At 47.6% G+C, this 15,394-nt stretch overlaps 1 protein-coding gene across 1 annotated transcript in view; it reads left to right on the forward strand.

Annotated features, from left to right (window-relative positions):
• The first annotated feature begins 14,081 nt into the window (after nucleotides 1-14,081).
• Arhgef18 (Rho/Rac guanine nucleotide exchange factor 18) overlaps nucleotides 14,082-15,394 on the forward strand; it is a 92,709-nt gene continuing 91,396 nt past the window's right edge. The window contains exon 1 of the mRNA XM_020175650.2: nucleotides 14,082-14,203. The gene's annotated coding sequence lies outside the window, so the exon portion shown is untranslated. The remainder of the gene's footprint in view (nucleotides 14,204-15,394) is intronic.

The raw sequence follows: 15,394 nt of genomic DNA on the forward strand, positions 1-15,394 counted from the left end.
GTCTGCATAATACTCCATTGTATGCTATGTCCATTCATCAATGGTTTCTGTGTGGTTTCCACCTTTTATCTATTGTGAACAGTGCTGCTATGAACACTGGGGTGCAGACATCTCTTGGCTACCCTACTTTCAATCCTTCCGTGGACACACTTAGAAGAGGAACTTGTGCATCAGATGGGAATTTCTAGGTTTAACTTTTGGAGGGACCGCCATGCTGCTCCCACAGCAGCTGCACCATCTCTTAATATTTCTTCTAGCAGTGCACGGGGTCCTGCACAGGGTCCTGTCATGAGGCCCTGTGCCTTGGGTTACTCTGAATGACAAGCTTTTATCATATAGAAGGAGGCAGAGAGGTGTTAGTGGAGCTTGGGATTCAGGTAGAAAGAGAAGGGACAGGTTCTTGATTCCACAAAGCCTCCATTCCTGCTGGAAAGAGAGAGAGGGAGGGAGGGGCAGAGAGAGAGACAGACAGACTGAGAGAGAGAGAGAGAGAGGCAGAGAGAGAGAAGGAGGAGGGAGGAAGGGGAGAAGAAGGGGAAGAAAGAGGGAAGGAAAAGGAGGCAGGAGAGAAAAGAAAAAGGGAAAGAGTAGAGAAAGAAGACATTAAAGATAGAGAAAACCCAGTAACAATAAAGCAGCTCCAAGTCACATCAAGATAACTGAGAGATGAGATAGTGAGTGGTTGTGGGGATTCTCTTATAGGAGGGGGTATAGAGAGACTTGTCAGAAGCATCTTTTGACTTGGGACCTGAAGAATGAAGATGCAGGGAGCTGGGGAGGGAATGGAGCACCAGACAGAGGGAGCAGAAAGTGCAAAGGTCCTGGGGCTGAAGACAAAAAGTGAACCTATGTGTGGATGGACTGCAGTGAAGTAAATTGGGATCCTGCTTATTAGGAGGAAAATGGCATTTGTAACTGCTAAGCCCCTGGCACACAGCCCACACTGAGTAAATGTGTCAATTGTCACAACTGGATTCTCAGAGGTGGGCGGCCACCAGAGTTGCCTGGAAGGCTGAACTTTGGGAAGTCCCTTGGCATTAATAATTTAAAATAGCAAAAATGGGTTTGAGCATCTGCCATGGGAACCTCTCCGGGCTGGATCAGGAAGCCTCTGGCTGGGAAATTAGCCAGTCACAGTGTCATTTTCTCAGATCCTCCAGTGCAGTCCTGGGTCGCCCACACCCACCTGCCAGGAAGGCAGCTGGACACTCATCACCGTCTTCCCGGTCCCCCTGCACCAGATGGCAGCTGACTTTTGTTTTACACAATAGCCATGTTCAGGAAAGGAGCAGCCAAAAATGGAGACCATTCAAAAAAACCAATTTTTCATTCAAATATTTGATGTCTCAGCCACATTTTATACAAGCGATGACTGCCAGGATGGAGGGCTTCAAGGGGCTTTGGCTATTTGTGTTTCAGTGGATGTCTGAGTGAATGGGCTGAGCAAAGCCTGCGTGAGGGAAGAAGGAGTTCAGGCTGGGATCCCCGAGGCTAGGAATGGCTGCAAGTCCATGAGGATCACTGAGGAAGCGGAATCAACTCCCTGCCCTTGACTCTGGGCTGTCTGTGGCGTTATTGCTTGTTTTGAGTGATGGGGAATAGGGTTGTGTGAGTAGCAACCTAGAGAGAGAGAGAGAGAGAGAGAGAGAGAGAGAGAAAAGGAGGGAGGGAGGGAAGAAGGGAGGGAGAGACAGAGTTAGAGAGACAGAAAGATTTGTAGATAGGTGAGAGGGAGAAAAATGGCATGGGTAGATAGATAGTAGATAGATAAATAGATAAAAGATACATAGAAAGACATGTTGTATGGATGGATGTATAGTGATAGATGTATAAAGACACGTAGATAAGTAAATAAATATAGGTGTAATCTCTATGAATGATGTACCTGACTGTCCTTACTGTCTTATATCTCTCTAGATGCACGGGGGTGTAGATACACAGCCACCTGTCTATGTCCATACTTCTCTATGTACCGCTATACCCACCCATAGGGAACCTGCAGTCCCCTCCCTCCAGCAGCTGAGCTCCTCCACCCTTCAAATCTCACCTCTGCTCTGCAGTCACACCTCCTCCTCTGCAGTCACACCTCCTCCTCCTCCTCTGATCCTCCTGACTCCTTCTTATAAGGCCCTTGGTGATGACCTTGGGCAACCTCCCCCTCTCCAGCTCTTTAATCACACCCTTGAAGTTCCTTTGTCCATGTTGGTGACATACTCAAAGGGTCAGGGATAGGAGAGGGCCAGTATTTTTTCTACTCCGTGAAAGTAATTATACCTGTCACAGAGCAAACAGGTATAAGTAGCAAAAATTGGTGGAGACCGGGTAAGTGTGCATCTGTGTCTAAGATGAAGTTGGGTTTTTCCCAGGAAGTCTGGTACGCTGTAGGACTGAATGAGGTCTGCACCTCAGGACAGGTTCTCAGCTCTCCCAGCCCTTGCTAAATCCCCTTCCTCACCTGGTAGTCACCCATCTGAGAGGTCAGTCAGTCCTGCCTTGCTGAAAAGACAAACCTAGAGCCAAATGTGGTGATGCATGCCTGTAATCCCAGCACTGCAAGGCTGAGGCAAGAGGATCACGAGTTCCAGATCAGTCTGGGCTACATAGCAAAACCGTCTCCCAAATAAAAATAAGAGAAAAAAACCACTATGGGCTATTTGACCTCCCGGAGTATCTTGTTTTAGTTGAGAAATGACTTTTACCTGCAATACAATGTAAAATTGACTTTTGGGCAACACCCACACCAAAATATAGAATACCAAAAATGCAATAATTGTCTTCACCTTAGAGAGCTAATTTCCTGCCCTGTATTAGTGAGAATTTCGTCACTGAGCCCCGATAACCGACAGAGGAACTGTTCATGGTGGTTGGCCCCAAACGTCAGGCTGGCCAGAGGTGTGGAGGAGGCACTCACCTCACGGTAGACAGGAAGCAGCACCCTTCAAGGCCCACCTCACCTCCTCCTCAAGTTTCCAGAACCTCCCAGAATAGAACATGAACCTAAATGGGCGGGGGGTGGGGGGGGGAACGACACATTTTATATTCAAACCACGAACTGTCCCCACTAGACAACCACCACTCCCACATTTCCCAAATTCTGACTTGATCCCCTTTGGTGTCTGGTGAGCTCCAGAGGTTTTCTGGGTTTGTTTTTTGTTTTTTGGCGGCACTGGGGCTTGAACTCAGGGTCTCACACTTGCTAAGCAGGTGTTCTGCCGCTTGAGTCACTCCACCAGCCCTGTTTTGTGTTGGGTTTTTTCTAAGATAGTGTCTTGTGAACTATTTGCTTGGTCTGGCTTTGAACTTCGAGTCTCCTATCTTCAAGTGTCTGGGATTACAGTTGCGAGCTACCACACCCAGACCTACACCCAAGACATGTTTTGATGTTTAAATTCAGCCCTTGCAAAAAGGGGACCAGGAACTAGAGAAAAGGTTAGATCAAAAAGAATTAGCCTAGAAGGTAACACCCACGCACAGGAAATCAATGTGAGTCAATGCCCTGTATAGCTATCCTTATCTCAACCAGCAAAACCCCTTGTTCCTTCCTATTATTGCTTATACTCTCTCTACAACAAAATTAGAGATAAGGGCAAAATAGTTTCTGCTGGGTATTGAGGGGGTGGGGGGGAGAGGGAGGGGGTGGAGTGGGTGGTAAGGGAGGGGGTGGGGGCAGGGGGGAGAAATGACCCAAGCATTGTATGCACATATGAATAATAAAAAAATAAAAATTAAAAAATAAATAAATAAATTCAGCCCTTGCTTCAGGGTCCTGTTTGACTTCCTAGATGTTTCTGACCCCAGGTATTCTTGCCAACTGGGGCAGGATCTAGCACTTTGTCACGTGGTGGGGGGAAGGGGCTGTCCTGTGCCTTTGTAGTACATTCTGCACCGTCCCCACCCTCAGCCCAATAGATGCATACCACAGATGCAGGAATCAAAGAATCATTGATAAATGCCACCTTTGAGGCAAAATCACACCCAGTGGACAACCACTGGCTTAGAGACTTAGACATGGATTCAAATCCTGATCCTTGGTTCTCCCCAGTGCTAAAATGGAAACGGTATTGACACTGCCCCTTGGTTCAGATATCGCCTCGTGGGTTCACCATCTAGGCACACATGTCTGCTGTTGCTTCACTTGCACTCCCTTCTACACAGGGGACATGTCCCAAGTCCTCCATGGCTGCCCCAAACCACAGATAGTGCAAACCCATGCATGCTGTTTTCTCCTCTACACACCTAAGATAAAGTTTAACTTAGAAACTAGTCATAACCAATCACAAAACAGAACAATTATAACAATATACCATCATAAAAATCATTTAAAACATTCAATTACACTTCAAGGCCAGCATGGGAAAAAAGTAAATGAGACTCCATCTCAAAAAACACGCCAGATGTTATGGTGCACACCTGTAATTCTAGCTATGCAGGAAGCATAGGTAGAAGGATTGTAGTACAGGCCAACCCAGCCAAAAACACGAGACCCTATCCCCAAAACAAGTAAAGCAAAAAGGGCTGGAGGAGTGGCTCAGCTGGCCGAGGGCCTGCCTGGAAAGTGTGAGGTCCTGAGTTCAAACCCCAGTACAACAAAAAAGAAAGGAGACAGCGAGAGAGGGAGAGAAAGAGAGAGAGAGAGAGAGATTCACAGAGCAGCAGAGAGAGAGGCAGGAAGGGGGATTTTGAGCAGAGGTGACTTTAAAGAGAAGAAGCTAGCTATGGCCCCAGGTGACAAGCACACATCCGAGTGACTCCAATATGGGTCCCCCAGGCCCCCTGCCAACCTGGACTTCCCAAGCCTTTCCTGCCAGTAGCTTCCAGGTTCTGTCTGGGAAGAAAGGCCTCCAAGGCCTTCAAGGGAAACCAGCCCTTCCTCCTAGGTTCCCAGAGGCCATGGCACAGGTGTCCCCAGAGGAAAAGGAAAGGCGTCAGGACATTGTCCTCTGCCTTGTGGGCCAGCTGCTGGGGTGGGGGACCTTCTTCCAGCCACTCCCTTCCAGAGCCACCAGAGGAGTGACTGGAAAATTCCAGGAAAGGCAAGCAGCGGGTAAGATGGGGGAGTGCCACGCCCACAGCCCAGCTGGTGGGAATTGAGGTCTAGGATCTAAATCACAGCCCTGTTTCCCAGAATGACAACAATGCCACCTGGCCAGCCTCCCAGCCTCCAGGATTGTACCTCCTACCCATTCCCCGATTACCCCTCCCAGCCAGCCAGGGGCAGTTTTCTGTATAAAGCCCCCCATCTGTATAAAGCAGCCATGGCTCCCCATTATCCTTGGAAAACCTCTTCAGCTTCCTCCATTACAGTCACCCCTATCCTTGGGGTCCGTGCTGGTCATGGGGTCACCCCTGCCTGGCCTATCCATCAGGTGTCTGCTTCCCTGGACACCTAAGTCTGCCACTTGGGGCTGCTCGTCTGGCTGTTACCCCAGCCCCTGCCCTATTGCTGTGTCCTTCCCTGTCTCCTCAGGATACCCCAGCTCTGTATGAGGCCCCCACACCCACTGCAGTGTCTGGTGAAAGTAAAATGTTGGACATAGCTGTGAACTGCAAGGGACGGAGGGCAGCATCTCAATCACCATGCCATGGTGTAACCTCTTCATGGCTCTCCTTGGAGGGAGACCATAGGCAACCCCTCTGCTTAAGCTCTCTTAGTGCAAAAAAAAAAACTCCATGGGACAAAAAGAAACTTTCTGGTATTATCTTCAGTGACATCAATCAGAACACAGAAAGATAGAAAACATTTGATTTCGGCAGGGTGTGGTGGCACACACCTGTAATCTCAGCTACTCAGGAAGTGGAGGTGAGAGGATCATGGTCTAAGGCTAGGCCTGGGGTAAAAGTGTGAGGCCCTATCTGAGAAATAACTAAAGCAAAGTGGGCTAGTGGGAAGGAGCAGAAAACACTCTGGAACTAATAGGTATAGGCAAGGACTTCCTCAGTACAACCCCAGCAGCCCAGCAACTAAGAGAAAAAATGGACAAACGGGACTTCATAAAATTAAAAAGCTTCTGTACAACAAAAGAAATGGTCTCTAAAAGGTTAGATCAAGAAGAATTAACCTAGAAGGTAACACACACGCACAGGAAATTAATGTGAGTCAACTCCCTGTATAGCTATCCTTATCTCAACCAGCAAAAACCCTTGTTCTTTCCTATTATTGCTTATACTCTCTCTACAACAAAATTAGAAATAAGGGCAAAATAGTTTATGCTGGGTATTGAGGGCGTGGGGGGAGAAGAGTGGGTGGTAAGGGAGGGAGTGGGAGCAGGGGGGGAATGACCCAAGCATTGTATGCACATATGAATAATAAATAAATAAATAAATAAATGGTCTCTAAACTAAAAAGACCACCCACAGAGTGGGAGAAAATATTTGCTAGCTGTACATCAGACAAGGGACTAGGAAATGCAAATCAAAACCTCACTAAGATTCTACCTCACCCCTGTTAGAATAAGCATCATCAAAAACACCACCAACAACAGTTGTTGGTGAGGAATTGGGGAAAAGGGAACCTCATACACTGCTGGTGGGAATGCAAGCTAGTGCAACCAGTGTGGAAAACAACATGGAGCCTTCTTAAAAATCTAAACATAGACCTGCCATATGATCCAGCAATCCCACTCCTGGGGATATACCCAAAGAATGTGACACAGGTTACTCCAGAGGCACCTGCACACCCATGTTTATTGCAGCACTAGTCACAATAGCCAAGTTATGGAAACAGCCAAGATGCCCCACCACTGATGAATGAATCAAGAAAATGTGGTATTTATACACAATGGAATTTTACTCAGCCATGAAGAAGAATGAAATGTTATCATTTGCAAGTAAATGGATGGAACTGGGGAACATCATTCTGAGTGAGGTTAGCCAGGCTCAGAAGACCAAAAATCATATGTTCTCCCTCATATGCAGACTTTAGATCTAGATCAAATGCAGCGATGTGGTTGGACTTGGATCACATGACAAGGGGAGAGCACATACGGGAGATACAGGAATAGGTAGAAAACTCAAAACATGAAAGTGTTTGATGTCCGAAGAGGATCAGGAACCAGTGTAAAGATCAGTTAGAGATGAATCAACTTGGGATGTAACACATTTGTACGTGGAAGCAATGCTAGGAATCTCTTTGTATAGCTATCCTTAATTTAACTAGCAAAAATGCTTTGTCTTCCTTATTACGCTTATGTCTTCTCTTCAACAAAATTAGAGATAAGGGCAGAACAGGTTCTGCCTGGAAGCGAGGGGAAAAGGGGGGAGAGAGTGGGGGAGGGGGACAAGGGGGAGAAATGACCCAAACAATGTATGCAATGTATGAAAAAAATGGGCTGGTGGAGTGGCTTAAGTGGTAGAGCACCTGCCTAGCAAGTGGGAGGTCCTGAGTTAAAACCCCAGTACTACCAAAGAAAGAAAGAAAGAAAGAAAGAAAGAGAATGCAGTGGTGGCTAAGGGAAGGTCTGGGATGTGGCCCTGTGTCCCCTGATATGTCTGCCATGGGTGAAGTGTGAGCAAACGGTGTCTACTCCCCCAGTCACATGTGTCCAGGGCACAAGCAGAGATGTCATCAGGTGGCCGGCCCTGACCTCCATGGCTCAGCAGTTGCCCAAGGCCTATCCTCCCAATGTGTCCTTAATGAGAATGACATCCTCAGGAGTCTGTGCCCCATGGCCTTGGGAAAACAGTGTCTCACAGAGCCAGGCTCAGCTGTGTAGAATGGTGCCATTGAGACCTGTCTCCCAGGACAGTGGCAAAGGCGGAGGGACATTATGTACAGCACACAAAACTGCTCAGACTATTCCTCACCAGCTGGCCAGGGAGGCTGCTCCATGTCGCATGGTGCCTGTGGAAGTTCCAAAGGAGACGATGCTGTGTTTCTGGGGACGTCTCATTTTGGGGACGTTGAGTTCTTGGTTATATTAAGATGTGGTTTTCCTGTTGAGACTCCCAAGTCCTTTGTGGTTTCTCTGGGAGTCCAGCCCCAGGGAAGGGGGATCTCCAGCCAAGAGAGGATGGGAGGAAGGACTCAGTGTCCCCAATTCTTTGAATTGGGAAACCAGTCTCCAAGGACTTGGTTTTATTAGAAAGGGCCCATAGCCTTGTGTGGTGGTTCATGCCTGTAATCCCAGCTACTCAGGAGGCAGAGATCAGGAGGATCGTGGTTCGAAGCCAGCTCAAGGAAATAGTTCTCAAGACCCTATCTGGAAAAAACCATCACAAGAATGGGATGGTCTCTTTGTTCCTGACTAACTCAGGCCACACCTGGCCTCTGAATAGCTCTGGGGCCATTTCTCTGAGGTCTTAATGTGGCAGGGGAGAAGCCACAGGCAAGTGCTGCCCTCTAGTGGCCATCTTGGGAATAGCAGCCATGGTGGCAGGTGGGGGAGTCATCTAAAAGCAAGTGGGATTTGTGAAGAAGAGGCAGGAAGAAGTTAGTGGCTCAACTGGTAGAAAACTTGCCTGTCAAGCTCAAGGTCCTGCGTTTAATCCCTAATACTGCAGACATTTTTAAAAAACAGGATGGGCTTCCAGTGCCTTGCTTAAAACCCTGCAAAAGTAAAGCAGGGAATCAAACAGACACCTGTACACCTTAGCAGCACAACACTCAACAACCAAAAGATAGAACAACCAGCCAGCTATCAGGAGATAGACAAATTGGTGACATGCGCTCTATCCATATACTGGAATATGATTCAGCCATGAAAAGAGAAGGCAATTCTGACACCTGCTACAGGGTTATGGATCCTGAAGACATAGTGCTCAGTTAAGTGAGCAGACACAGAAGGACACGCACTGCAGGACCCACTCACAGGAGGTCCCTAGAGTCACAGAGACAGGAGGTAGAATGGTGGGCATGAAGGGCTGGAGGCGGGTGGTTAGTGTTGATGGGAACAGAGGAAAGACACAAGGTTCTGGAGATGGATGGTGGGGACAGCCACACAGCCATGTGAGTGTGTTCAATGTCCAGGATTGTTCACTGAAAAATGGCTATAAGTGGTAAGGTTTATGTTCTGTATATTTTGTCACCAACACCAGCAAGGAAGCTAAAGAGCCGGCAGAGGCAGCCTCCAGGGTGGCAGAGGGATAAGGATTAGGAGGGAGGCTGAGCAGAGTGGCAGGGGTCAGCGGGTGAGAAAGTATGGGCAAGAAGTGTGGACAGCACCCTTAAGAGGTCCTCTGTCCCTCTTTTTTTTAATTTTTATTTTATTCATATGTGCATACAATGTTTGGGTCATTTCTTCCCCTTTCCCCCCACTCCCTCCCTTACCTCACCCCCTTACCCCTCGCTACCAGGAAGAAACTATTTTACCTTTATCTCTAGTTTTGTTGAAGAGAGAGTATAAGCAATAATAGGAAGGACCAAGGATTTTTGCTAGTTGAGATAAGGACAGCTATACAGGGAGTTGACTCATTGATTTCCTGTGCGTGTGTGTTACCTTCTAGGTTAATTCTTCTTGATCTAACCTTTTCTCTAGTTCCTGGTCCCCTTCTCCTGTTGGCCTCAGTTGCTTTAAAGTATTTGCTTTAGTTTCTCTGCGTTAAGGGCAACAAATGCTAGCTAGTTTTTTAGGTGTCTTACCTATCCTCACCCCTCCCTTGTGTGCTCTCGCTTTTATCATGTGCTCATAGTCCAATCCCCTTGTTGTGTTTGCCCTTGATCTAATGTCCGCATTTGAGGGAGAACATACAATTTTTGGTCTTTTGGGCCAGGCTAACCTCACTCAGAATGATGTTCTCCAGTTCCATCCATTTACCAGCAAATGATAACATTTCATTCTTCTTCATGGTTGCATAAAATTCCATTGTATATAAATACCACATTTTCTTAATCCATTCATCAGTAATGGGGCTTCTTGGCTGTTTCCATAACTTGGCTATTGTGAATAGTGCCTCAATAAACATGGGTGTGCAGGTGCCTCTGGAGTAACCTGTGTCACAGTCTTTTGGGTATATCCCCAAGAGTGGTGTTGCTGGATCAAATGGTAGATCAATGTTTAGCTTTTTAAGTAGCCTCCAAATTTTTTTCCAGAGTGGTTGTACTAGTTTACATTCCCACCAGCAGTGTAAGAGGGTTCCTTTTCCCCGCATCCTTGACAACACCTGTTGTTGGTGGTGTTGCTGATGATGGCTATTCTAACAGGGGTGAGGTGGAATCTTAGTGTGGTTTTAATTTGCATTTCCTTTATTGCTAGAGATGGTGAGCACTTTTTCATGTGTTTTTGGCCATTTGAATTTCTTCTTTTGAGAAAGTTCTGTTTAGTTCACTTGCCCATTTCCTTATTGGTTCATTAATTTGGGGAGAATTTAGTTTTTTAAGTTCCCTATATATTCTGGTTATCAATCCTTTGTTTTATGTGTAGCTGGCAAATATTTTCTCCCACTCTATGGGTGTTCTCTTCAGTTTAGAGACCATTTCTTTTGTTGAGCAGAAGCTTTTTAGTTTTATGAGGTCCCATTTATCTATGCTACCTCTTAGTTGCTGTGCTGCTGGGGTTCCATTGAGAAAGTTCTTGCCTGTACCTATTAATTCCAAGGTATTTCCTACTCTTTCCTGTATCAACTTTAGAGTTTGGGGTCTGATATTAAGTCCTTGATCCATTTTGAGTTAATATTGGTATAGGGTGATATACATGGATCTAGTTTCAGTTTTGTGCAGACTACTAACCAGTTTTCCCAGCACTTTTTGTTGAAGAGGCTGTCTTTTCTCCATTATATATTTTTAGCGCCTTTGTCAAGGACAAGTAGTTTATAGTTGTGTGGCTTCATATCCGGGTCCTCTATTCTGTTCCACTGGTCTTCATGTCTGTTTTTGTACCAGTACCATGCTGTTTTTATTGTTATTGCTTTGTAACATAATTTGAAGTCAGGTATTGTGATACCTCCAGCAATGTTCTTTTGACTGAGTATTGCCTTGGCTATTTGTGGCCTCTTGTGTTTCCATATAAATTTAACAGTAGAGTTTTCAATCTCTTTAATGAATGTCATTGGAATTTTGATGGGAATTGCATTAAACATGTAGATTACTTTTGGTAGCATAGATATTTTTACTATGTTGATTCTACCAATCTCTTTCTTCAGAAGTTTATAGTTTTCCTTGTAGAGGTCTTTCACATCCTTTGTTAGGTTTACACCTAGGTATTTGATTTTTTTTTTTGAGGCTATTGTAAAGGGAATTGTTTTCATATATTCTTTCTCAGTTTGTTCCTTATAAGTTATAGAAATGCTAATGATTTTCCTATGTTGATTTTATATCCTGCTACCTTCCTATAGCTATTGATGGTGTCTAGGAACTTTTGAGTAGAGTTTTTTGGGTCTTTATCCTCTGTCCCTCTTGCAGCCATGCTGGCCTCTCACACTCCAAAGTCATTCCTGCCTCCTGCCTTTGCCATGGCTACCCCATGCCCGGTGTCCTGCCCTGCAGGTGTCACACACTTGGCTCCTCCTGCCCATCTGGTCTCAGCTGGAATGACCTTCTCTGACCTTCCTGACTGAGGTGCCACCAGCCTCCCCACGTGGACTCTGTCACTTCCTGTCACCGCACTTCACACCATGTGAGTCTAGCTCCTAGGTCTGTTTCCTGGCTCGCACATGTCTCATTCAACACACAGCACCCAGCGTACAGTGGGTGCTCAATCAATGTGTGCTGTACTAAAGAAATAATGGACTGGCTACAGAATGGTGTATGTGCAGATCTGTGTCCTTCTGTGTCACTTGGTGTCCTGTGTGTGTGTTTCTCTCAATGGACCCCTGCACATCCCTAGGAGAAGCTCTGGGCTGGTAAGCGTTTGTGTTGAGGGACTTCCAGTTGAGTTTTTGTGACTTGGAGGGGTGCATGTGACAAGCAGCATGCATGTCAGTGTCTCCACGGAGTGACAGGTGCTGGCATCTTCCCATGAGCGCACGCGCGTGCATTTGTGTGTGTGTGTGTGTGTGTGTGTGTGTGTGTGTGTGTTTGTATTTGACTCTGCATGGCCGCCTTTGTGAGTCCACCTGTATTCCCAAGGTGGTCACTGTGTCTATGTCTCCAGGGCCACACATTCATTTTTATTAATACACTCCCATACTGGACTGAATCTCTTGGATGTATTCCTCCCACGTACCTAAAGCTTCCCAGTGTTTGACCCCCATCTTCCCTCTCTCCTCCTCCACCCCAGCCCCTGGCAATCTGCCATTCCTCTTTCTGCCTCTATGACTTTGACTTTTATAGATGCCACCTGTAAGTGAGGTCATGCAGTGTCTGGAATATAATTAATTTCATTGTGTAATTTGGAGGGGTGTGGTGGTGCACATCTGTAATCCCAGCACTGGAGAGGCTGAGGCAGAAGGGTCATGAGTTCCAAGCCAGCTTGGGCTACATAGGGATACCCTGTCTCGAAACAGCAAAAAAAAATCAAAAAAAATTGTATACATGTATGAAAAGGTTATAATGAAACCCATTTTTAAAAGAATTGCAAAAAAATAAAAAGAATTGCAAGAAATATTTTTAAAGGGGTTGTGGGGGGGATAAGGAAGAGTAATAGAGGGGATAAATTTGATGAAAGTATATTATATGCATGCATAGAAATGTCACAATGAAACCCCACGTGTTACAATTAATATGCACTAATTTAAAAATGTGAAGGGGAAACAACAAATAAATAAATAATGAAAGCTGGGTTCAGTCGCTCCTGCCTGCAATTCCAGCTATTTGGGAGATGGAGATTGGGACAATCACAGTTCCAGGCCAGCCCAGGAAAAAAAAATTAGTAAGACCTTATCTCAAAAAATAAGCCATAGCTGGGCACCAGTGGCTCATGCCTGTGATTCTAGCTACTCAGGAGGCAGAGATCGGGAGGATCATGGTTTGAAGAATTCGGGCAAATAGTTCTCAAGACCCTGTCTCTAAAACACCCATCACACAAAAAAGGCTGGTGGGGTGGCTCAAGGTGTAGGTCCTGAGTTCAAGTCTTAGTATCACAAAAAAAAACCAAGCATGGTGGCGCCTGTCCGTAATCCCAGCTACGCAGGAGGAACAGGCAGGAGGATCTCAGTTTGAGGCCTTCCTGGGCAAAAAGCACAAGACCCTAATCTGAAAAATAACTAAATCAAAAAGGGCTAGGGACATGGCTCAAGTAGTAGAGAATTTGCTGAGCAAGTGTGAGGTTCTGAGTTTAAACCCTAGTACCACCAAAAAAAAAAAAATTAATGAAAGCTGCGTGAGGAAATTTACTGAACGTGTGTGAGCTGCTCCTGAGAGCCAGGACAAGCCAGTGTGTCCCTGAGCACTGAGTCTGGGTATGAGCCTGTGAGAGCCGGGGTGCTGAGTGAGAATTTACACTCCTGTGTCGCCCAGTGTCCCCACAGGTGTGCTCAGGTGTGACCATGTCAGCCCATGTCAAGATGTCCCCAAGATTGTGTCCTGGGTGGGTCCCATGCCTGTCTTTGTGCCTCCTCATCCTTTGTGGCCTGGAGTCCATGCATGTCACCTGTGCATGTATGTGGCTCCAAGTGTCTCCATGCATAACGTCATGTCCACAGCCCAGTGTGTGATGTCTAAGACTGTCTGCTGGGGGACCCGTGTCCTCTGCATGGATTCATGTGCCCAAAACCCACTGCAGTGACATTCTAAAGCCAGCTCAAGAGCCCCGTGTCCAAGCACTTCCCCTCAGCTCTGCATCCAGTGACACCATGTCCACATCTGGAATCAGCTGTGATAGGGGACTTTACACCAAGACCATCAGCAAACGCTGCAAGCCAGAACAGGGATCAGCACACCGCGTGGGTCCCGTGTGCAGTGCTGTGTCCCTGTGCGCCTGGGTCTCTGTCTCTGCACCCATTTGCACGGTGAGGCCCCACACCCCGTTCCTCTTCAGCAGTTGGTTCCGGAGGAAGCTGCTGGGTGGGGTGTGGGTGCTGGGCATCCCCCAGCTCCCCCTGTCCCCACCTCCCCAGGACACCTGCAGGCACAGGGCAAGGGGTGGGGGCAGGGAGTCCTGCTTCTCAGACCCATCTTCCTGCACCCCGCAGACCCCTGGACCTGCCCGCAGCTGGGGGCAGAGGAGGCAGGTGGTTGAGGAAGAGGAAGTTGGGGTACAGTTAGGTCACCCTGTGGTTACACCAGGCTCCCAGCCAGTGCGCCCCTTTGGCTGGCTGAAAAGTCACCGGGGGCCACAGGAGCTGGTGGCCAGGCTGGGCGCCCACTTCACTGAGACCCAGGCTCCCTCTGGTGAGTAGCTGTCCCCCAGGAGAGGGGGACAGAGGGGGACAGAGGGGCCCAGGGATGGAAAAGCAGTGGGGCTGGGGACCATCATAAGCTAGTCACACTGCTTCCTTCCTGAGAGAGTGGGGAAGCCATTTGCAACTCCCCTCCCCCCGGGTTGGTTCTGCAGAGATCTAGGGTCATAAAATGAACCTGGGGTGCTGGGGTCTGTGAGGAACCTGTGAGGTCTGTGAGGTAAGAAGGAGGACAGAATCCCTTGTAACCAAGGACTGCATGGGAACAGGGGTCTCCCTGAGAGGGAGGCACCAGGTGTCATTCACCTTTTTTTTTTTTCAGTACTGGGGTTTGAACTCAGGACCTTGCACTTGATAGGCAATGCTCTACTATTCCAGCCACATTTCCAGTTATTTTGCTTTTTAATTTGGTTTTGTTGTTGTTTTGGTGCGACTGGAGTTTGAACTCAGGGCTCCTCACTTGCAAAGCAGCAAGACTTCTTGAGCCACACCTCCAGTCCATTTTGCTCTGGTTGTTTTGGAGACAGGGTCTGTGAGAACTGTTTGCCGGGACTGGCCTCAAACTGATCTTCCGAATCTCAGCCTCCCAAGTAGCTAAGATTACAGGCACAAACCAAGAGCACCCAAATTAGTTTGCTTTTCAGGTAGGGTCTCCCACTTTCGCCCCGGTCTATCTTCAACCATCGTCCTCCTACCTCTACCTCCCACATAGTAAGGATTACCTCTGTGCACCACCACACCTGACCTGTCCTTCACTTTTTAAACTGCAGACTCTGCCTGCCTCCCTCCTGCCCAAACACACAGAGACATTCCTAAAACAGGCTCTGAGCAGTGGAGCTGGGAAATGCAACTTGCAAAACAAACTCCTCCTTAAGTTTTATGTTGGAGCCAACCCTGAGCAGGGCGTGTCCCCCCCAGTCTTCTGAGGTCATCCAGGGGGACCACCCTCAGCCCTGGCAGCCCTCCGAGCAGGGGCCTTCTCCCCCTGGCTCCCACCGAGACCAACCTTGGGGAGCTTCTCACACCAGCTGCCTGGGTGGGGCAATTTGAGGGGAAGGCTGTGGTTTGTGCCCGGCACACCCAGGCCTGCAGCTTCCTCCCAGCACCCAATACCATTCTGACAAGGGACAGGCTTCAAGCACTCTGGGGTCCAGGAAAGTGGCCCTGGAGCCAGGAGGGGGCA

This window comes from Castor canadensis, chromosome 14, assembly GCF_047511655.1.
Source record: "Castor canadensis chromosome 14, mCasCan1.hap1v2, whole genome shotgun sequence".
Lineage (NCBI taxonomy): Eukaryota > Metazoa > Chordata > Mammalia > Rodentia > Castoridae > Castor > Castor canadensis.